General features: G+C 45.1%; 8 non-coding genes across 8 annotated transcripts; all 8 read right to left on the bottom strand.

The window, feature by feature from the left end:
* Positions 1-2,372: 2,372 nt before the first annotated feature.
* LOC127676464 (small nucleolar RNA SNORD116) lies at positions 2,373-2,466 on the bottom strand. The gene has a single exon (XR_007975941.1). It is a non-coding gene; the product is annotated as a small nucleolar RNA SNORD116 (small nucleolar RNA).
* A 2,550-nt stretch (positions 2,467-5,016) lies between these two features.
* On the bottom strand, positions 5,017-5,110 carry LOC127676411 (small nucleolar RNA SNORD116). Its single transcript, XR_007975889.1, has one exon. It is a non-coding gene; the product is annotated as a small nucleolar RNA SNORD116 (small nucleolar RNA).
* Positions 5,111-7,661: 2,551 nt separating this feature from the next.
* LOC127676447 (small nucleolar RNA SNORD116) lies at positions 7,662-7,755 on the bottom strand. Its single transcript, XR_007975925.1, has one exon. It is a non-coding gene; the product is annotated as a small nucleolar RNA SNORD116 (small nucleolar RNA).
* Positions 7,756-10,304: 2,549 nt separating this feature from the next.
* On the bottom strand, positions 10,305-10,398 carry LOC127676426 (small nucleolar RNA SNORD116). The gene has a single exon (XR_007975904.1). It is a non-coding gene; the product is annotated as a small nucleolar RNA SNORD116 (small nucleolar RNA).
* Positions 10,399-12,952: 2,554 nt separating this feature from the next.
* On the bottom strand, positions 12,953-13,046 carry LOC127676384 (small nucleolar RNA SNORD116). Its single transcript, XR_007975863.1, has one exon. It is a non-coding gene; the product is annotated as a small nucleolar RNA SNORD116 (small nucleolar RNA).
* Positions 13,047-15,597: 2,551 nt separating this feature from the next.
* Positions 15,598-15,691, bottom strand: LOC127677068 (small nucleolar RNA SNORD116). The gene has a single exon (XR_007976471.1). It is a non-coding gene; the product is annotated as a small nucleolar RNA SNORD116 (small nucleolar RNA).
* Positions 15,692-18,244: 2,553 nt separating this feature from the next.
* LOC127676444 (small nucleolar RNA SNORD116) lies at positions 18,245-18,338 on the bottom strand. The gene has a single exon (XR_007975922.1). It is a non-coding gene; the product is annotated as a small nucleolar RNA SNORD116 (small nucleolar RNA).
* Positions 18,339-20,890: 2,552 nt separating this feature from the next.
* LOC127677067 (small nucleolar RNA SNORD116) lies at positions 20,891-20,984 on the bottom strand. The gene has a single exon (XR_007976470.1). It is a non-coding gene; the product is annotated as a small nucleolar RNA SNORD116 (small nucleolar RNA).
* Positions 20,985-21,119: the final 135 nt, after the last annotated feature.

Raw genomic sequence — 21,119 nt, 5'->3', positions numbered from 1 at the left:
CACAAACCGTAATGTTCCTCACAGCTCTACCAAGACCTGAGTACATTGAGTTCCTGGAGCAAATTCATGTGTTCCTTACCATTTCTCTAAGGTACCCTTGAGCAAGGCAGCAACAGTTAGCCAGTTCATCGGATGATCAGTGCGGTGCCATGACCAGTCAACCAATGTTGGTGTGTTCATTTCTTCTGAGTGTCACCACGGGCCCTTGCTGGAAAGGAATGCCACCCTGTGAAGACAGCAAGAGCACATGCCGCCATTTTAGTGGGACCCATGCAAAGCAAGAATGAAGATGAGCTTACTGAGTCCTTTGGGCTTGTCAGATTTTACAGACACCCATAACACTCCTGCTCTTGTCAACCTGTAGGCTTCCTCCATACACATAGGGGCTATGTGTCCACTCTGACCTCGGCTGGGGACATAGCACGCCCTTTGTTATCAAGTGCTTGCTGGGCCTTCACCTCCATCCAAGGCCTTAAGGATGAAATGTGAGCTGCTCCACTGATGAACCGCAAATTCCAAGATGACCTGAACACCAACCTACTCGACAACAGTTCTCTACTATATTAACAAGAAATTCAGGGCACATGATACAGAATGTAGCAAGAAAATGGCACTAACATGGGCAATCACACTTCTGCTTCAGTATAAAAGGTGAGAATGTGGAATCGGCTCTGGGGAAGTTCACCACAAATATGTCCTTTCAGGGATGTCGATCTGGTCCACATAAGGATCTTCCATCATGGCTCTTATCCTACTCTGACTTCTTCACCTGGCTACTGGAATGAGGCAGAAATCAAACAAGTAAACTGATTCTGCTTTCAAGCTCATAAGTAGCAGGCTTAATGGCCCTGGAACAACATATCTATCTGACTCTCTGTATCTCTCTCTCAATATTGTTCTCTAGCTCTCTCTACGTCTTTGTCTCTGTCTCTTGGTGTGTGTATGTTATGAGTGTGTGTTTATAGAGGTTGGTATGTGGGGGTTTGTTGGGGGGGTGTTTGTCTGTGTTTCTTTGTGTGTGTTTCTGTGTGGCTCTCTCACTTTCATTGATAAGCTCTCAGTGGTGGTTTCATGCCTCTTTGGTCCATCTTTTGTCTTCTCTTTTGTCTCTTGTGAATAGTTTGTCTTTCATGGGACCACCATAGTTTATCTGCTATGCAATGATTTTTCCTGGCTGAAAAGAATTATCACGACAAATCCCTCAGTAGCACCAACTGAGGCATGCCACATTGAGACTTAGATCCTCTAATCCATGGTGCAAATTGACTCATGGCCATAAATTTAATCAACTATGCAACCTCCATTTAAAAATTCCTGTTTTTCTTTGAAAGTGCCAATGAACATTGGTCTCAAGCTAGGTTTCAAGGATAACCTGAGACCCATTGAACATTTCCTCCTATGAACAGCTAGCAATTTGCTTTAAGGTAGATTTAAATCACTATCTCAGAAAATATAATAGTACCATGATCCATGAGTTTGTAGTTTTGAAGAATGATCGTTGCGGTATTTTCTCATAAGCCTACCATTGTGAGCAGATCTCAAGGATCTGTAACTTTGACATTGTGAAGGAGGCCTGGAACAATGTGGAAAGATATCAAGGGATATCTCAAACACACGATTTAACGGATATCTCCACCACACTATTTAAGACACATGCATTCATTAAATGTGGAGGTTCCTGCCCAATCTCCCTCCACACATCAAGTTCAGTCACAGGTCTGCAAATCTCATGCTTTGACTTGAGTCCACCAACGGCTCATGAATCCAGGGACATAAGGAATTGTGTCAATCAGGTGGAACCTTACAGGAGACATGTCTAGCATCATCTCTAATTGATCAACCTTGCTCTATTTCTAAGCTATTTGCGTGGGAATCTTGCAGACTTCAGGCCAAAAAGTCCCCTCTTGTCCACTTTAATCTTACACAGTCTATAAAAGTGCCCAAGCTATGCTACTCAATCAGGCTACACTTCTCCTGCAGCCTGCACTCCATTGTCTCTCTGCCTGGCAACACAAGTGTGTTATCATTCATGTCAGCATTTCAGAAAAGCCTCAAACCCATATGAAGAGCCAAACTTTGGTGCCAAACCTATTCCTTCTGCTTCAAATTCCAGTGTCCTTTAGGGCTGCACAACACTCCTTGAGCAAGCGGCTCTACCTTCTAAGTCCCTGCCAAGAATGTCATCAAAAGCTACGGGCGCAAGCCACAAGAACAAAAGGGCCTGCCATGGCCTCGGCCATGGTTTCCTGAGGAGTAGGACAAGCACATACCCATTTTTAGTGTGTCTGGCTAAAGCCCGAGGAAGCAAGGGCAAAGGGGTGCTTGGCCTGCCTGTTTCTGATGCCCGTAGGACCTGGAGGACCCCAGGTGCCGGAACTCAGTTTCGATGAGAGTTGCGGTACTGAGTTTTCACTCATTTTGTTCAGCTTTTCCAAGAAATGTTTGACTGGTTATCATCATCGATCCAAGCACTCTGCAGTGCCTTTCACAAAGACCTTGTGGGTACTCTGGAGTGCTTGGGTGTTGGGAGAGCAAGGAACTGCCCTCCATTGCCCATTCATTTCTAGGGATCAATCAATCGGCCTAAGCTCCAAACAAGGGAGAACCAGAGGCCCTAATCCTGCTTCGTGTCCCTAAAGCACAGTGCACAAACCGTACAGTTCCTCACAGCTCTACCAAGACCTGACCACATTGAGTTCCTGGAGCAAATTCATGTGTTCCTTACCTTTTCTCTAAGGTACCCTTGAGCAAGGCAGCAACAGTTAGCCAGTTCATCGGATGATCAGTGCGGTGCCATGACCAGTCAACCAATGTTGGTGTGTTCATTTCTTCTGAGTGTCACCACGGGCCCTTGCTGGAAAGGAAGGCCACCCTGTGAAGACAGCAAGAGCACATGCCGCCATTTTAGTGGGACCCATGCAAAGCAAGAATGAAGATGAGCTTACTGAGTCATTTGGGCATGTCAGATTTTACAGACACCCATAACACTCCTGCTCTTGTCAACCTGTAGGCTTCCTCCATACACATAGGGGCTATGTGTCCACTCTGACCTCGGCTGGGGACATAGCACGCCCTTTGTTATCAAGTGCTTGCTGGGCCTTCACCTCCATCCAAGGCCTTAAGGATGAAATGTGAGCTGCTCCACTGATGAACCGCAAATTCCAAGATGACCTGAACACCAACCTACTCGACAACAGTTCTCTACTATATTAACAAGAAATTCAGGGCACATGATACAGCATGTAGCAAGAAAATTGCACTAACATGGGCAATCACACTTCTGCTTCAGTATAAAAGGTGAGAATGAGGAGTCGGCTCTGCGGCAGTTCACCACAAATATGTCCTTTCAGGGATGTCGATCTGGTCCACATAAGTATCCTCCATCATGGCTCTTATCCTACTCTGACTTCTTCAACTGGCTACTGGAATGAGGCAGAAATCAAACAAGTAAACTGATTCTGCTTTCAAGATCATAAGTAGCAGGCTTTACTGGCCCTGGAACAACATATCTCTCTGACTCTATGTATCTCTCTCTCAATATTTTTCTCTAGCTCTCTCTCTGTCTTTGTCTCTGTCTCTTGGTGTGTGTATGTTATGAGTGTGTGTGTATAGAGGTGCGTATGTGGGGGTTTGTGGGGGGGGTGTTTGTCTGTGTTTCTTTGTGTGTGTTTCTGTGTAGCTCTCTCACTTTCCTTGATAAGCTCTCAGTGGTGGTTTCATGCCTCTTTGGTCCATCTTTTGTCTTCTCTTTTGTCTCTTGTGAATAGTTCGTCTTTCATGGGACCACCATAGTTTATCTGCTATGCAATGATTTTTCCTTGCTGAAAAGAATTATCACAACAAATCCCTCAGTAGCACCAACAGAGGCATGCCACATTGGGATTAGATCCTCTAATCCATGGTGCAAATTGACTCATGGCCATAAATTTAATCAACTATGCAACCTCCATTTAAAAATTCCCATTTTTCTTTGAAAGTGCCAATGAACATTGGTCTCAAGGTAGGTTTCAAGGATAACCTGAGACCCATTGAGCATTTCCTCCTATGAACAGCTAACAATTGGCTTTAAGGTAGATTTAAAAAACTAACTCAGAAAATATTATAGTACCATGATCCATGAGTTTGTAATTTTGAAGGAAGATCGTTCCGGTATTTTCTCATAAGCCTACCATTGTGAGCAGATCTCAAGTATCTGTAACTTTGACATTGTGAAGGAGGCCTGGAACAATGTGGAAAGATATCAAGGGATATCTCAAACACACGATTTAACGGATATCTCCACCACACTATTTAAGACAAATGCATTCATTAAATGTGGAGTCCTGCCCAATCTCCTTCCACACATCAATTTCAGTCACAGGTCTGCAAATCTCATGCTTTGACTTGAGTCCACCAACGGCTCATGAATCCAGGGACATAAGGAATTGTGTCAATCAGGTGGAACCTTACAGGAGACATGTCTAGCATCATCTCTAATTGATCAACCTTGCTCTATTTCTAAGCTATTTGCATGGGAATCTTGCAGACTTCAGGCCACAAAGTACCCTCTTGTCCACTTTAATCTTACACAGTCTATAAAAGTGCCCAAGCTATGCTACTCAATCAGGCTACACTTCTCCTGCAGCCTGCACTCCATTGTCTCTCTGCCTGGCAACACAAGTGTGTTATCATTCATGTCAGCATTTCAGAAAAGCCTCAAACCCATATGAAGACCCAAACTTTGGTGCCAAACCTATTCCTTCTGCTTCAAATTCCAGTGTACTTTAGGGCTGCACAACACTCCTTGAGCAAGCGGCTCTACCATCTAAGTCCCTGCCAAGAATGTCATCAAAAGCTACGGGGGGAAGCCACAAGAACAAAAGGGCCTGCCATGGCCTCGGCCATGGTTTCCTGAGGAATAGGACAAGCACATACCCATTTTTAGTGTGTCTGGCTAAAGCCCGAGGAAGCAAGGGCAAAGGGGTGCTTGGCCTGCCTGTTTCTGATGCCCATAGGTCCTGGAGGACCCCAGGTGCCGGACCTCAGTTTCGATGAGAGTTGCGGTACTGAGTTTTCACTCATTTTGTTCAGCTTTTCCAAGGAATGTATGAATGGGAATCACCATCGATCCAAGCACTTTGCAGTGCCTTTCACAAAGACCTTGTGGGTACTCTGGAGTGTTTGGGTGTTGGGAGAGCAAGGAACTGCCGGCCATTGCCCATTCATTTCTAGGGATCAATCAATCGGCCTAAGCTCCAAACAAGGGAGAACCAGAGGCCCTAATCCTGCTTCGTGTCCCTAAAGCTCAGGGCATAAACCGTACAGTTCCTTACAGTTCTACCAAGACCTGAGCACATTGAGTTCCTGGAGCAAATTCATGTGTTCCTTACCTTTTCTCTAAGGTACCCTTGAGCAATGCAGCAACAGTTACCAGTTAATCGGATGATCAGTGCAGTGCCATGACCAGTCAACCAATGTTGGTGTGTTCATTTCTTCTGAGTGTCACCACGGGCCCTTGCTGGAAAGGAATCCCACCCTGTGAAGACAGCAAGAGCACATGCCGCCATTTTAGTGGAACCCATGCAAAGCAAGAATGAAGATGAGCTTACTGAGTCCTTTGGGCTTGTCAGATTTTACAGACACCCATAACACTCCTGCTCTTGTCAACCTGTAGGCTTCCTCGATACACATAGGTGCTATGTGTCCACTCTGACCTCGGCTGGGGACATAGCACGCCCTTTGTTATCAAGTGCTTGCTGGGCCTTCACCTCCATCCAAGGCCTTAAGGATGAAATGTGAGCTGCTCCACTGATGAACCGCAAATTCCAAGATGACCTGAACACCAACCTACTCGACAACAGTTCTCTACTATATTAACAAGAAATTCAGGGCACATGATACAGCATGTAGCAAGAAAATTGCACTAACATGGGCAATCACACTTCTGCTTCAGTATAAAAGGTGAGAATGTGGAGTCGGCTCTGGGGCAGTTCACCACAAATATGTCCTTTCAGGGATGTAAATCTGGTCCACATAAGTATCCTCCATCATGGCTCTTATCCTACTCTGACTTCTTCAACTGGATACTGGAATGAGGCAGAAATCAAACAAGTAAACTGATTCTGCTTTCAAGCTCATAAGTAGCAGGCTTTACTGGCCCTGGAACAACATATCTCTCTGACTCTATGTATCTCTCTCTCAATATTTTTCTCTAGCTCTCTCTCTGTCTTTGTCTCTGTCTCTTGGTGTGTGTATGTTATGAGTGTGTGTGTATAGAGGTGCGTATGTGGGGGTTTGTGGGGGGGGTGTTTGTCTGTGTTTCTTTGTGTGTGTTTCTGTGTAGCTCTCTCACTTTCCTTGATAAGCTCTCAGTGGTGGTTTCATGCCTCTTTGGTCCATCTTTTGTCTTCTCTTTTGTCTCTTGTGAATAGTTCGTCTTTCATGGGACCACCATAGTTTATCTGCTATGCAATGATTTTTCCTTGCTGAAAAGAATTATCACAACAAATCCCTCAGTAGCACCAACAGAGGCATGCCACATTGGGATTAGATCCTCTAATCCATGGTGCAAATTGACTCATGGCCATAAATTTAATCAACTATGCAACCTCCATTTAAAAATTCCCATTTTTCTTTGAAAGTGCCAATGAACATTGGTCTCAAGCTAGGTTTCAAGGATAACCTGAGACCCATTGAGCATTTCCTCCTATGAACAGCTAACAATTGGCTTTAAGGTAGATTTAAAAAACTAACTCAGAAAATATTATAGTACCATGATCCATGAGTTTGTAATTTTGAAGGAAGATCGTTCCGGTATTTTCTCATAAGCCTACCATTGTGAGCAGATCTCAAGTATCTGTAACTTTGACATTGTGAAGGAGGCCTGGAACAATGTGGAAAGATATCAAGGGATATCTCAAACACACGATTTAACGGATATCTCCACCACACTATTTAAGACAAATGCATTCATTAAATGTGGAGGTTCCTGCCCAATCTCCCTCCACACATCAATTTCAGTCACAGGTCTGCAAATCTCATGCTTTGACTTGAGTCCACCAACGGCTCATGAATCCAGGGACATAAGGAATTGTGTCAATCAGGTGGAACCTTACAGGAGACATGTCTAGCATCATCTCTAATTGATCAACCTTGCTCTATTTCTAAGCTATTTGCATGGGAATCTTGCAGACTTCAGGCCACAAAGTACCCTCTTGTCCACTTTAATCTTACACAGTCTATAAAAGTGCCCAAGCTATGCTACTCAATCAGGCTACACTTCTCCTGCAGCCTGCACTCCATTGTCTCTCTGCCTGGCAACACAAGTGTGTTATCATTCATGTCAGCATTTCAGAAAAGCCTCAAACCCATATGAAGACCCAAACTTTGGTGCCAAACCTATTCCTTCTGCTTCAAATTCCAGTGTACTTTAGGGCTGCACAACACTCCTTGAGCAAGCGGCTCTACCATCTAAGTCCCTGCCAAGAATGTCATCAAAAGCTACGGGGGGAAGCCACAAGAACAAAAGGGCCTGCCATGGCCTCGGCCATGGTTTCCTGAGGAATAGGACAAGCACATACCCATTTTTAGTGTGTCTGGCTAAAGCCCGAGGAAGCAAGGGCAAAGGGGTGCTTGGCCTGCCTGTTTCTGATGCCCATAGGTCCTGGAGGACCCCAGGTGCCGGAACTCAGTTTCGATGAGAGTTGCGGTACTGAGTTTTCACTCATTTTGTTCAGCTTTTCCAAGGAATGTATGACTGGGAATCACCATCGATCCAAGCACTTTGCAGTGCCTTTCACAAAGACCTTGTGGGTACTCTGGAGTGCTTGGGTGTTGGGAGAGCAAGGAACTGCCGGCCATTTCCCATTCATTTCTAGGGATCAATCAATCGGCCTAAGCTCCAAACAAGGGAGAACCAGAGGCCCTAATCCTGCTTCGTGTCCCTAAAGCTCAGGGCATAAACCGTACAGTTCCTTACAGTTCTACCAAGACCTGAGCACATTGAGTTCCTGGAGCAAATTCATGTGTTCCTTACCTTTTCTCTAAGGTACCCTTGAGCAATGCAGCAACAGTTACCAGTTAATCGGATGATCAGTGCAGTGCCATGACCAGTCAACCAATGTTGGTGTGTTCATTTCTTCTGAGTGTCACCACGGGCCCTTGCTGGAAAGGAATCCCACCCTGTGAAGACAGCAAGAGCACATGCCGCCATTTTAGTGGAACCCATGCAAAGCAAGAATGAAGATGAGCTTACTGAGTCCTTTGGGCTTGTCAGATTTTACAGACACCCATAACACTCCTGCTCTTGTCAACCTGTAGGCTTCCTCGATACACATAGGTGCTATGTGTCCACTCTGACCTCGGCTGGGGACATAGCACGCCCTTTGTTATCAAGTGCTTGCTGGGCCTTCACCTCCATCCAAGGCCTTAAGGATGAAATGTGAGCTGCTCCACTGATGAAACGCAAATTCCAAGATTACCTGAACACCAACCTACTCGACAACAGTTCTCTACTATATTAACAAGAAATTCAGGGCACATGATACAGCATGTAGCAAGAAAATTGCACTAACATGGGCAATCACACTTCTGCTTCAGTATAAAAGGTGAGAATGTGGAGTCGGCTCTGGGGCAGTTCACCACAAATATGTCCTTTCAGGGATGTAAATCTGGTCCACATAAGTATCCTCCATCATGGCTCTTATCCTACTCTGACTTCTTCAACTGGCTACTGGAATGAGGCAGAAATCAAACAAGTAAACTGATTCTGCTTTCAAGCTCATAAGTAGCAGGCTTTACTGGCCCTGGAACAACATATCTCTCTGAATCTATGTATCTCTCTCTCAATATTTTTCTCTAGCTCTCTCTCTGTCTTTGTCTCTGTCTCTTGGTGTGTATGTTACGAGTGTGTGTGTAGAGAGGTGCGTATGTGGGGGTTTGTGGGGGGGGTGTTTGTCTGTGTTTCTTTGTGTGTGTTTCTGTGTGGCTCATTCACTTTCCTTGATAAGCTCTCAGTGGTGGTTTCATGCCTCTTTGGTCCATCTTTTGTCTTCTCTTTTGTCTCTTGTGAATAGTTCGTCTTTAATGGGACCACCATAGTTTATCTGCTATGCAATGATTTTTCCTTGCTGAAAAGAATTATCACGACAAATCCTTCAGTAGCACCAACAGAGGCATGCCACATTGGGACTTAGATCCTCTAATCCATGGTGCAAATTGACTCATGGCCATAAATTTAATCAACTATGCAACCTCCATTAAAAAATTCCAGTTTTTCTTTGTAAGTGCCAATGAACATTGGTCTCAAGCTTGGTTTCAAGGATAACCTGAGACCCATTGAGCATTTCCTCCTATGAACAGCTAGCAATTGGATTTAAGGTAGATTTAAAAAACTAACTCAGAAAATATAATAGTACCATGATCCATGAGTTTGTAGTTTTGAAGGAAGATCGTTGCGGTATTTTCTCATAAGCCTACCATTGTGAGCAGATCTCAAGGATCTGTAACTTTGACATTGTGAAGGAGGCCTGGAACAATGTGGAAAGATATCAAGGGATATCTCAAACACACGATTTAACGGATATCTCCACCACACTATTTAAGACAAATGCATTCATTAAATGTGGATGTTCCTGCCCAATCTCCCTCCACACATCAATTTCAGTCACAGGTCTGCAAATCTCATGCTTTGACTTGAGTCCACCAATGGCTCATGAATCCAGGGACATAAGGAATTGTGTCAATCAGGTGGAACCTTACAGGAGACATTTCTAGCATCATCTCTAATTGATCAACCTTGCTATATTTCTAAGCTACTTGCGTGGGAATTTGCAGACTTCAGGCCACAAAGTCCCCTCTTGTCCACTTTAATCTTCCACAGTCTATAAAAGTGCCCAAGCTATGCTACACAATCAGGCTACACTTCTCCTGCAGCCTGCACTCCATTGTCTCTCTGCCTGGCAACACAAGTGTGTTATCATTCATGTCAGCATTTCAGAAATGCCTCAAAACCATATGAAGAGCCAAACTTTGGTGCCAAACCTATTCCTTCTGCTTCAAATTCCAGTGTCCTTTAGGGCTGCACAACACTCCTTGAGCAAGCGGCTCTACCTTCTAAGTCCCTGCCAAGAATGTCATCAAAAGCTACGGGAAGAAGCCACAAGAACAAAAGGGCCTGCCATGGCCTCGGACGCGGTTTCCTGAGGAGTAGGACAAGCACATACCCATTTTTAGTGTGTCTGGCTAAAGCCCGAGGAAGCAAGGGCAAAGGGGTGCTTGGCCTGCCTGTTTCTGATGCCCATAGGACCTGGAGGACCCCAGGTGCCGGACCTCAGTTTCGATGAGAGTTGCGGTACTGACTTTTCACTCATTTTGTTCAGCTTTTCCAAGGAATGTTTGACTGAGAATCATCATCGATCCAAGCACTCTGCAGTGCCTTTCACAAAGACCTTGTGGGTACTCTGGAGTGCTTGGGTGTTGGGAGAGCAAGGAACTGCCGGCCATTGCCCATTCATTTCTAGGGATCAATCAATCGGCCTAAGCTCCAAACAAGGGAGAACCAGAGGCCCTAATCCTGCTTCGTGTCCCTAAAGCACAGGGCACAAACCGTACCGTTCCTCACAGCTCTACCAAGACCTGAGCACATTGAGTTCCTGGAGCAAATTCATGTGTTTCTTACCTTTTCTCTAAGGTACCCTTGAGCAAGGCAGCAACAGTTAGCCAGTTCATCGGAAGATCAGTGCGGTACCATGACCAATCAACCAATGTTGGTGTGTTCATTTCCTCTGAGTCTCACCACGGGCCCTTGCTGGAAAGAATGCCACCCTGTGAAGACAGCAAGAGCACATGCCGTCATTTTAGTGGGACCCATGCAAAGCAAAAATGAAGATGAGCTTACTGAGTCCTTTGGGCTTGTCAGATTTTACAGACACCCATAACACTCCTGCTCTTGTCAACCTGTAGGCTTCCTCCATACACATAGGGGCTATGTGTCCACTCTGACCTCGGCTGGGGACATAGCACGCCCTTTGTTATCAAGTGCTTGCTGGGCCTTCACCTCCATCCAAGGCCTTAAGGATGAAATGTGAGCTGCTCCACTGATGAACCGCAAATTCCAAGATGACCTGAACACCAATCTACTCGACAACAGTTCTCTACTATATTAACAAGAAATTCAGGGCACATGATACAGCATGTAGCAAGAAAATTGCACTAACATGGGCAATCACACTTCTGCTTCAGTATAAAAGGTGAGAATGTGGAGTCGGCTCTGGGGAAATTCACCACAAATATGTCCTTTCAGGGATGTCGATCTGGTCCACATAAGTATCTTCCATCATGGCTCTTATCCTACTCTGACTTCTTCAACTGGCTACTGGAATGAGGCAGAAATCAAACAAGTAAACTGATTCTGCTTTCAAGCGCATAAGTAGCAGGCTTTACTGTCCCTGGAACAACATATATCTCTGACTCTCTGTATCTCTCTCTCAATATTTTTCTCTAGCTCTCTCTCCATCATTGTCTCTGTCTCTTGGAGTGTGTATGTTATGAGTGTGTGTGTATAGAGGTGCGTATGTGGGGGTTTGTGGGGGTGGGGTGTTTGTCTCTGTTTCTATGTGTGTGTTTCTGTGTGGCTCTCTCACTTTCCTTGATAAGCTCTCAGTGGTAGATTCATGCCTCTTTGGTCCATCTTTTGTCTTCTCTTTTGTCTCTTGTGAATAGTTCGTCTTTCATGGGAACACCATAGTTTATCTGCTATGCAATGATTTTTCCTTGCTGAAAAGAATTATCACGACAAACACCTCAGTAGGACCAACAGAGGCATGCCAAATTGGGACTTAGATCCTCTAATCCATGGTGCAAATTGACTCATGGCCATAAATTTAATCAACTATGCTACCTCGATTTAAAAATTCCAGTTTTTCTTTGAAAGTGCCAATGAACATTGGTCTCAAGCTAGGTTTCAAGGATATCCTGAGACCCATTGAGCATTTCCTCCTATGAACAGCTAGCAATTGGCTTTAAGGTAGATATAAATCACTATCTCAGAAAATATAATAGTACCATGATCCATGAGTTTGTAGTTTTGAAGGAAGATCGTTCCGGTATTTTCTCATAAGCCTACCATTGTGAGCAGATCTCAAGGATCTGTAACTTTGACATTGTGAAGGAGGCCTGGAACAATGTGGAAAGATATCAAGGGATGTCGCAAACACACGATTTAACGGATATCTCCACCACACAATTTAAGACAAATGCATTCATTAAATGTTGAGGTTCCTGCCCAATCTCCCTCCACACATCAATTTCAGTCACAGGTCTGCAAATCTCATGCTTTGACTTGAGTCCACCAACGGCTCATGAATCTAGTGACATAAGGAATTGTGTCAATCAGGTGGAACCTTACAGGAGACATGTCTAGCATCATCTCTAATTGATCAACCTTGCTCTATTTCTAAGCTATTTGCTTGGGAATCTTGCAGACTTCAGGCCACAAAGTCCACTCTTGTCCACTTTAATCTTCCACAGTCTATAAAAGGGCCCAAGCTATGCTACTCAATCAGGCTACACTTCTCCTGCAGCCTTCACTCCATTGTCTCTCTGCCTGGCAACACAAGTGTGTTATCATTCATGTCAGCATTTCAGAAAAGCCTCAAACCCATATGAAGAGCCAAACTTTGGTGCCAAACCTATTCCTTCTGCTTCAAATTCCAGTGTCCTTTAGGGCTGCACAACACTCCTTGAGCAAGCGGCTCTACCTTCTAAGTCCCTGCCAAGAATGTCATCAAAAGCTACGGGAGGAAGCCACGAGAACAAAAGGGCCTGCCATGGCCTCGGCCATGGTTTCCTGAGGAGTAGGACAAGCACATACCCATTTTTAGTGTGTCTGGCTAAAGCCCGAGGAAGAAAGGGCAAAGGGGTGCTTGGCCTGCCTGTTTCTGATGCCCATAGGACCTGGAGGACCCCAGGTGCCGGATCTCAGTTTCGATGAGAGTTGCGGTACTGAGTTTTCACTCATTTTGTTCAGCTTTTCCAAGGAATGTTTGACTGGGAATCATCATCGATCCAAGCACTCTGCAGTGCCTTTCACAAAGACCTTGTGGGTACTCTGGAGTGCTTGGGTGTTGGGAGAGCAAGGAACTGCCGGCCATTGCCCATTCATTTCTAGGGATCAATCAATCGGCCTAAGCTCCAAACAAGGGAGAACCAGAGGCCCTAATCCTGCTTCGTGTCCTAAAGTACAGGGCACAAACTCTACAGTTCCTCACAGCTCTACCAAGACCTGAGCACATTGAGTTCCTGGAGCAAATTCATGTGTTCCTTACCTTTTCTCTAAGGTACCCTTGAGCAAGGCAGCAACAGTTAGCCAGTTCATCGGATGATCAGTGTGGTGCCATGACCAGTCAACCAATGTTGGTGTGTTCATTTCTTCTGAGTGTCACCACGGGCCCTTGCTGGAAAGGAATGCCACCCTGTGAAGACAGCAAGAGCACATGCCGCCATTTTAGTGGGACCCATGCAAAGCAAGAATGAAGATGAGCTTACTGAGTCCTTTGGGCTTGTCAGATTTTACAGACACCCATAACACTCCTGATCTTGTCAACCTGTAGGCTTCCTCCATACACATAGGGGCTATGTGTCCACTCTGACCTCGGCTGGGAACATAGCACGCTCTTTGTTATCAAGTGCTTGCTGGGCCTTCACCTCCATCCAAGGCCTTAAGGATGAAATGTGAGCTGCTCCACTGGTGAAGTGCAAATTCCAAGATGACCTGAACACCAACCTACTCGACAACAGTTCTCTACTATATTAACAAGAAATTAAGGGCACATGATACAGCATGTAGCAAGAAAATTGCACTAACATGGGCAATCACACTTCTGCTTCAGTATAAAAGGTGAGAATGTGGAGTCGGCTCTGGGGAAGTTCACCACAAATATGTCCCTTGAGGGATATCGATCTGGTCCACGTAAGTATCTTCCATCATGGCTCTTATCCTACTCTGACTTCTTCAACTGGCTACTGGAATGAGGCAGAAATCAAACAAGTAAACTGATTCTGCTTTCAAGCTCATAAGTAGCAGGCTTTACTGGCCCTGGAACAACATATCTCTCTGACTCTCTGTATCTCTCTCTCAATATTTTTCTCTAGCTCTCTCTCCGTCTTTGTCTCTGTCTCTTGGTGTGTGTATGTTATGAGTGTGTGTGTATAGAGGTGCGTATGTGGGGATTTTTGGGGGGGTGTTTGTCTGGGTTTCTTTGTGTGTGTTTCTGTGTGGCTCTCTCACTTTCCTTGATAAGCTCTCAGTGGTGGTTTCATGCCTCTTTGGTCCATCTTTTGTCTTCTCTTTTGTCTCTTGTGAATAGTTCTTCTTTCATGGGACCACCATAGTTTATCTGCTATGCAATGATTTTTCCTTGCTGTAAAGAATTATCACGACAAACCCCTCAGTAGCACCAACAGAGGCATGCCACATTGGGACTTAGATCCTCTAATCCATGGTGCAAATTGACTCATGGCCATAAATTTAATCAACTATGCAACCTCCATTTAAAAATTCCAGTTTTTCTTTGAAAGTGCCAATGAACATTGGTCTCAAGCTAGGTTTCAAGGATATCCTGAGACCCATTGAGCATTTCCTCCTATGAACAGCTAGCAATTGGCTTTAAGGTAGATTTAAATCACTATCTCAGAAAATATAATAGTACCATGATCCATGAGTTTGTAGTTTTGAAGGAAGATCGTTCCGGTATTTTCTCATAAGCCTACCATTGTGAGCAGATCTCAAGGATCTGTAACTTTGACATTTTGAAGGAGGCCTGGAACAATGTGGGAAGATATCAAGGGATATCTCAAACACACGATTTAACGGATATCTCCACCACACTATTTAAGACAAATGCATTCATTAAATGTGGATGTTCCTGCCCAATCTCCCTCCACACATCAATTTCAGTCACAGGTCTGCAAATCTCATGCTTTGACTTGAGTCCACCAATGGCTCATGAATCCAGGGACATAAGGAATTGTGTCAATCAGGTGGAACCTTACAGGAGACATGTCTAGCATCATCTCTAATTGATCAACCTTGCTCTATTTCTAAGCTATTTGCGTGGGAATCTTGCAGACTTCAGGCCACAAAGTCCCCTCTTGTCCACTTTAATCTTCCACAGTCTATAAAAGTGCCCAAGCTATGCTACTCAATCAGGCTACACTTCTCCTGCAGCCTGCACTCCATTGTCTCTCTGCCTGGCAACACAAGTGTGTTATCATTCATGTCAGCATTTCAGAAAAGCCTCAAACCCGTATGAAGAGCCAAACTTTGGTGCCAAACCTATTCCTTCTGCTTCAAATTCCAGTGTCCTTTAGGGCTGCACAACACTCCTTGAGCAAGCGGCTCTACCTTCTATGTCCCTGCCAAGAATGTCATCAGAAGCTACGGGAGGAATCCACAAGAACAAAAGGGCCTGCCATGGCCTCGGCCACAGTTTCCGGAGGAGTAGGACAAGCACATACCCATTTTTAGTGTGTCTGGCTAAAGCCCGAGGAAGCAAGGGCAAAGGGGTGCTTGGCCTGCCTCTTTCTGATGCCCATAGGACCTGGAGGACCCCAGGTGCCGGACCTCAGTTTCGATGAGAGTTGCGGTACTGAGTTTTCACTCATTTTGTTCAGCTTTTCCAAGGAATGTTTGACTGGGAATCATCATCGATCCAAGCACTCTGCAGTGCCTTTCACAAAGACCTTGTGGGTACTCTGGAGTGCTTGGGTGTTGGGAGAGCAAGGAACTGCCGGCCATTGCCCATTCATTTCTAGGGATCAATCAATCGGCCTAAGCTCCAAACAAGGGAGAACCAGAGGCCCTAATCCTGCTTCGTGTCCCTAAAGCACAGGGCACAAACCGTACAGTTCCTCACAGCTCTACCAAGACCTGAGCACATTGAGTTCCTGGAGCAAATTCATGTGTTCCTTACCTTTTCTCTAAGGTACCCTTGAGCAAGGCAGCAACAGTTAGCCAGTTCATCGGATGATCAGTGCGGTACCATGACCAGTCAACCAATGTTGGTGTGTTCATTTCCTCTGAGTGTCACCACGGGCCCTTGCTGGAAAGGAATGCCAACCTGTGAACACAGCAAGAGCATATGCCGCCATTTTAGTGGGACCCATGCAAAGCAAGAATGAAGATGAGCTTACTGAGTCTTTTGGGCTTGTCAGATTTTACACACACCCATAACACTCCTGCTCTTGTCAACCTGTAGGCTTCCTCCATACACATAGGGGCTATGTGTCCACTCTGACCTCGGCTGGGGACATAGCATGCCCTTTGTTATCAAGTGCTTGCTGGGCCTTCCCCTCCATCCAAGGCCTTAAGGATGAAATGTGAGCTGCTCCACTGATGAACCGCAAATTCCAAGATGACCTGAACACCAACCTACTCGACAACAGTTCTCTACTATATTAACAAGAATTTAAGGTCACATGATACAGCATGTAGCAAGAAAATTGCACTAACATGGGCAATCACACTTCTGCTTCAGTATAAAAGGTGAGAATGTGGAGTCGGCTCTGGGGAAATTCACCACAAATATGTCCTTTCAGGGATGTCGATCTGGTCCACATAAGTATCTTCCATCATGGCTCTTATCCTACTCTGACTTCTTCAACTGGCTACTGGAATGAGGCAGAAATCAAACAAGTAAACTGATTCTGCTTTCAAGCTCATAAGTAGCAGGCTTTTCTGGCCCTGGAACAACATATATCTCTGACTCTCTGTATCTCTCTCTCAATATTTTTCTCTAGCTCTCTCTCCATCTTTGTCTCTGTCTCTTGGTGTGTGTATGTTATGAGTGTGTGTGTATAGAGGTGCGTATGTGGGGGTTTGTGGGGGGGGTGTTTGTCTGTGTTTCTCTGTGTGTGTTTCTGTGTGGCTCTCTCACTTTGCTTGATAAGCCCTCAGTGGTAGTTTCATGCCTCTTTGGTCCATCTTTTGTCTTCTCTTTTGTCTCTTGGGAATAGTTCGTCTTTCATGGGACCACCATAGTTTATCTGCTATGCAATGATTTTTCCTTGCTGAAAAGAATTATCATGACAAACACCTCAGTAGGACCAACAGAGGCATGCCACATTGGGTCTTAGATCCTCTAATCCATGGTGCAAATTGACTCATGGCCATAAATTTAATCAACTATGCTACCTCCATTTAAAAATTCCAGTTTTTCTTTGAAAGTGCCAATGAACATTGGTCTCAAGCTAGGTTTCAAGGATATCCTGAGACCCATTGAGCATTTCCTCCTATGAACAGCTAGCAATTGGCTTTAAGGTAGATTTAAATCACTATCTCAGAAAATATAATAGTACCATGATCCATGAGTTTGTAGTTTTGAAGGAAGATCGTTCCGGTATTTTCTCATAAGCCTACCATTGTGAGCAGATCTCAAGGATCTGTAACTTTGACATTGTGAAGGAGGCCTGGAACAATGTGGAAAGATATCAAGGGATGTCGCAAACACACGATTTAACGGATATCTCCACCACACTATTTAAGACAAATGCATTCATTAAATGTGGAGGTTCCTGCCCAATCTCCCTCCACACATCAATTTCAGTCACAGGTCTGCAAATCTCATGCTTTGACTTGAGTCCACCAACGGCTCATGAATCTAGGGACATAAGGAATTGTGTCAATCAGGTGGAACCTTACAGGAGACATGTCTAGCATCATCTCTAATTGATCAACCTTGCTCTATTTCTAAGCTATTTGCTTGGGAATCTTGCAGACTTCAGGCCACAAAGTCCACTCTTGTCCACTTTAATCTTCCACAGTCTATAAAAGTGCCCAAGCTATGCTACTCAATCAGGCTACACTTCTCCTGCAGCCTGCACTCCATTGTCTCTCTGCCTGGCAACACAAGTGTGTTATCATTCATGTCAGCATTTCAGAAAAGCCTCAAACCCATATGAAGAGCCAAACTTTGGTGCCAAACCTATTCCTTCTGCTTCAAATTCCAGTGTCCTTTAGGGCTGCACAACACTCCTTGAGCAAGCGGCTCTACCTTCTAAGTCCCTGCCAAGAATGTCAACAAAAGCTACGGGAGGAAGCCACAAGAACAAAAGGGCCTGCCATGGCCTCCGCCATGGTTTCCTGAGGAGTAGGAAAAGCACATAACCATTTTTAGTGTGTCTGGCTAAAGCCCGAGGAAGCAAGGGCAAAGGGGTGCTTGGCCTGCCTGTTTCTGATGCCCATAGGACCTGGAGGACCCCAGGTGCTGGACCACAGTTTCGATGAGAGTTGCGGTACTGAGATTTCACTCATTTTGTTCAGCATTTCCAAGGAATGTTTGACTGGGAATCATCATCGATCCAAGCACTCTGCAGTGCCTTTCACAAAGACCTTGTGGGTACTCTGGAGTGCTTGGGTGTTGGGAGAGCAAGGAACTGCCGGCCATTGCCCATTCATTTCTAGGGATCAATCAATCGGCCTAAGCTCCAAACAAGGGAGAACCAGAGGCCCTAATCCTGCTTCTTGTCCCTAAAGCACAGGGCACAAACCGTACAGTTCCTCACAGCTCTACCAAGACCTGAGCACATTGAGTTCCTGGAGCAAATTCATGTGTTCCTTACCTTTTCTCTAAGGTACCCTTGAGCAAGGCAGCAACAGTTAGCCAGTTCATCGGATGATCAGTGCGGTGCCATGACCAGTCAACCAATGTTGGTGTGTTCATTTCTTCTGAGTGTCACCACGGGCCCTTGCTGGAAAGAAATGCCACCCTGTGTAGACAGCAAGAGCACATGCCGCCATTTTAGTGGGACCCATGCAAAGCAAGAATGAAGATGAGCTTACTGAGTCCTTTGGGCTTGTCAGATTTTACAGACACCCATAACACTCCTGATCTTGTCAACCTGTAGGCTTCCTCCATACACATAGGGGCTATGTGTCCACTCTGACCTCGGCTGGGGACATAGCACGCTCTTTGTTATCAAGTGCTTGCTGGGCCTTCACCTCCATCCAAGGCCTTAAGGATGAAATGTGAGCTGCTCCACTGATGAACTGCAAATTCCAAGATGACCTGAACACCAACCTACTCGACAACAGTTCTCTACTATATTAACAAGAAATTAAGGGCACATGATACAGCATGTAGCAAGAAAATTGCACTAACATGGGCAATCACACTTCTGCTTCAGTATAAAAGGTGAGAATGTGGAGTCGGCTCTGGGGAAGTTCACCACAAATATGTCCCTTCAGGGATGTCGATCTGGTCCACATAAGTATCTTCCATCATGGCTCTTATCCTACTCTGACTTCTTCAACTGGCTACTGGAATGAGGCAGAAATCAAACAAGTAAACTGATTCTGCTTTCAAGCTCATAAGTAGCAGGCTTTACTGGCCCTGGAACAACATATCTCTCTGACTCTCTGTATCTCTCTCTCAATATTTTTCTCTAGCTCTCTCTCCGTCTTTGTCTCTGTCTCTTGGTGTGTGTATGTTATGAGTGTGTGTGTATAGAGGTGCGTATGTGGGGGTTTGTGGGGGGGTGTTTGTCTGGGTTTCTTTGTGTGTGTTTCTGTGTGGCTCTCTCACTTTCCTTGATAAGCTCTCAGTGGTGGTTTCATGTCTCTTTGGTCCATCTTTTGTCTTCTCTTTTGTCTCTTGTGAATAGTTCGTCTTTCATGGGACCACCATAGTTTATCTGCTATGCAATGATTTTTCCTTGCTGAAAAGAATTATCACGACAAACCCCTCAGTAGCACCAACAGAGGCATGCCACTTTGGGACTTAGATCCTCTAATCCATGGTGCAAATTGACTCATGGCCATAAATTTAATCAACTATGCAACCTCCATTTAAAAATTCCAGTTTTTCTTTGAAAGTGCCAATGAACATTAATCTCCAGCTAGGTTTCAAGGATATCCTCAGACCCATTGAGCATTTCCTCCTATGAACAGCTAGCAATTGGCTTTAAGGTAGATTTAAATCACTATCTCAGAAAATATAATAGTACCATGATCCATGAGTTTGTAGTTTTGAAGGAAGATCGTTCCGGTATTTTCTCATAAGCCTACCATTGTGAGCAGATCTCAAGGATCTGTAACTTTGACATTGTGAAGGAGGCCTGGAACAATGTGGAAAGATATCAAGGGATATCTCAAACACCGGATTTAACGGATATCTCCACCACACTATTTAAGACAAATGCATTCATTAAATGTGGAGGTTCCTGCCCAATCACCCTCCACACATCAATTTCAGTCACAGGTCTGCAAATCTGATGCTTTGACTTGAGTCCACCAACGGCTCATGAATCCAGGGACATAAGGAATGGTGTCAATCAGATGGAACCTTTCAGGAGACATGTCTAGCATCATCTCTAATTGATCAACCTTGCTCTCTTTCTAAGTTATTTGCGTGGGAATCTTGCAGACTTCAGGCCACAAAGTCCCCTCTTGTCCACTTTAATCTTCCACAGTCTATAAAAGTGCCCAAGCTATGCTACTCAATCAGGCTACATTTCTCCTGCAGCCTGCACTCCATTGTCTCTCTGCCTGGCAACACAAGTGTGTTATCATTCATGTCAGCATTTCAGAAAAGCCTCAAACCCATATGAAGAGCCAAACTTTGGTGACAAACCTATTCCTTCTGCTTCAAATTCCAGTGTCCTTTAGGGCTGCACAACACTCCTTGAGCAAGCGGCTCTACCTTCTAAGTCCCTGCCAAGAATGTCATCAAAAGCTACGGGAGGAAGCCAGAAGAACAAAAGGGCCTGCCATGGCCTCGGCCATGGTTTCCTGAGGAGTAGGACAAGCACATACCCATTTTTAGTGTGTCTGGCTAAAGCCCGAGGAAGCAAGGGCAAAGGGGTGCTTGGCCTGCTTGTTTCTGATGCCCATAGGACCTGGAAGACCCCAGGTGCCGGACCTCAGTTTCGATGAGAGTTGCGGTACTGAGTTTTCACTCATTTTGTTCAGCTTTTCCAAGGAATGTTTGACTGGGAATCATCATCGATCCAAGCACTCTGCAGTGCCTTTCACAAAGACCTTGTGGGTACTCTGGAGTGCTTGGGTGTTGGGAGAGCAAAGAACTGCCGGCCATTGCCCATTCATTTCTAGCGTTCAATCAATCGGCCTAAGCTCCAAACAATGG

This window comes from Apodemus sylvaticus, chromosome 1, assembly GCF_947179515.1.
Source record: "Apodemus sylvaticus chromosome 1, mApoSyl1.1, whole genome shotgun sequence".
In the NCBI taxonomy this organism is placed as follows: domain Eukaryota; kingdom Metazoa; phylum Chordata; class Mammalia; order Rodentia; family Muridae; genus Apodemus; species Apodemus sylvaticus.
This window is presented reverse-complemented; position numbering and strand designations above follow the sequence as displayed.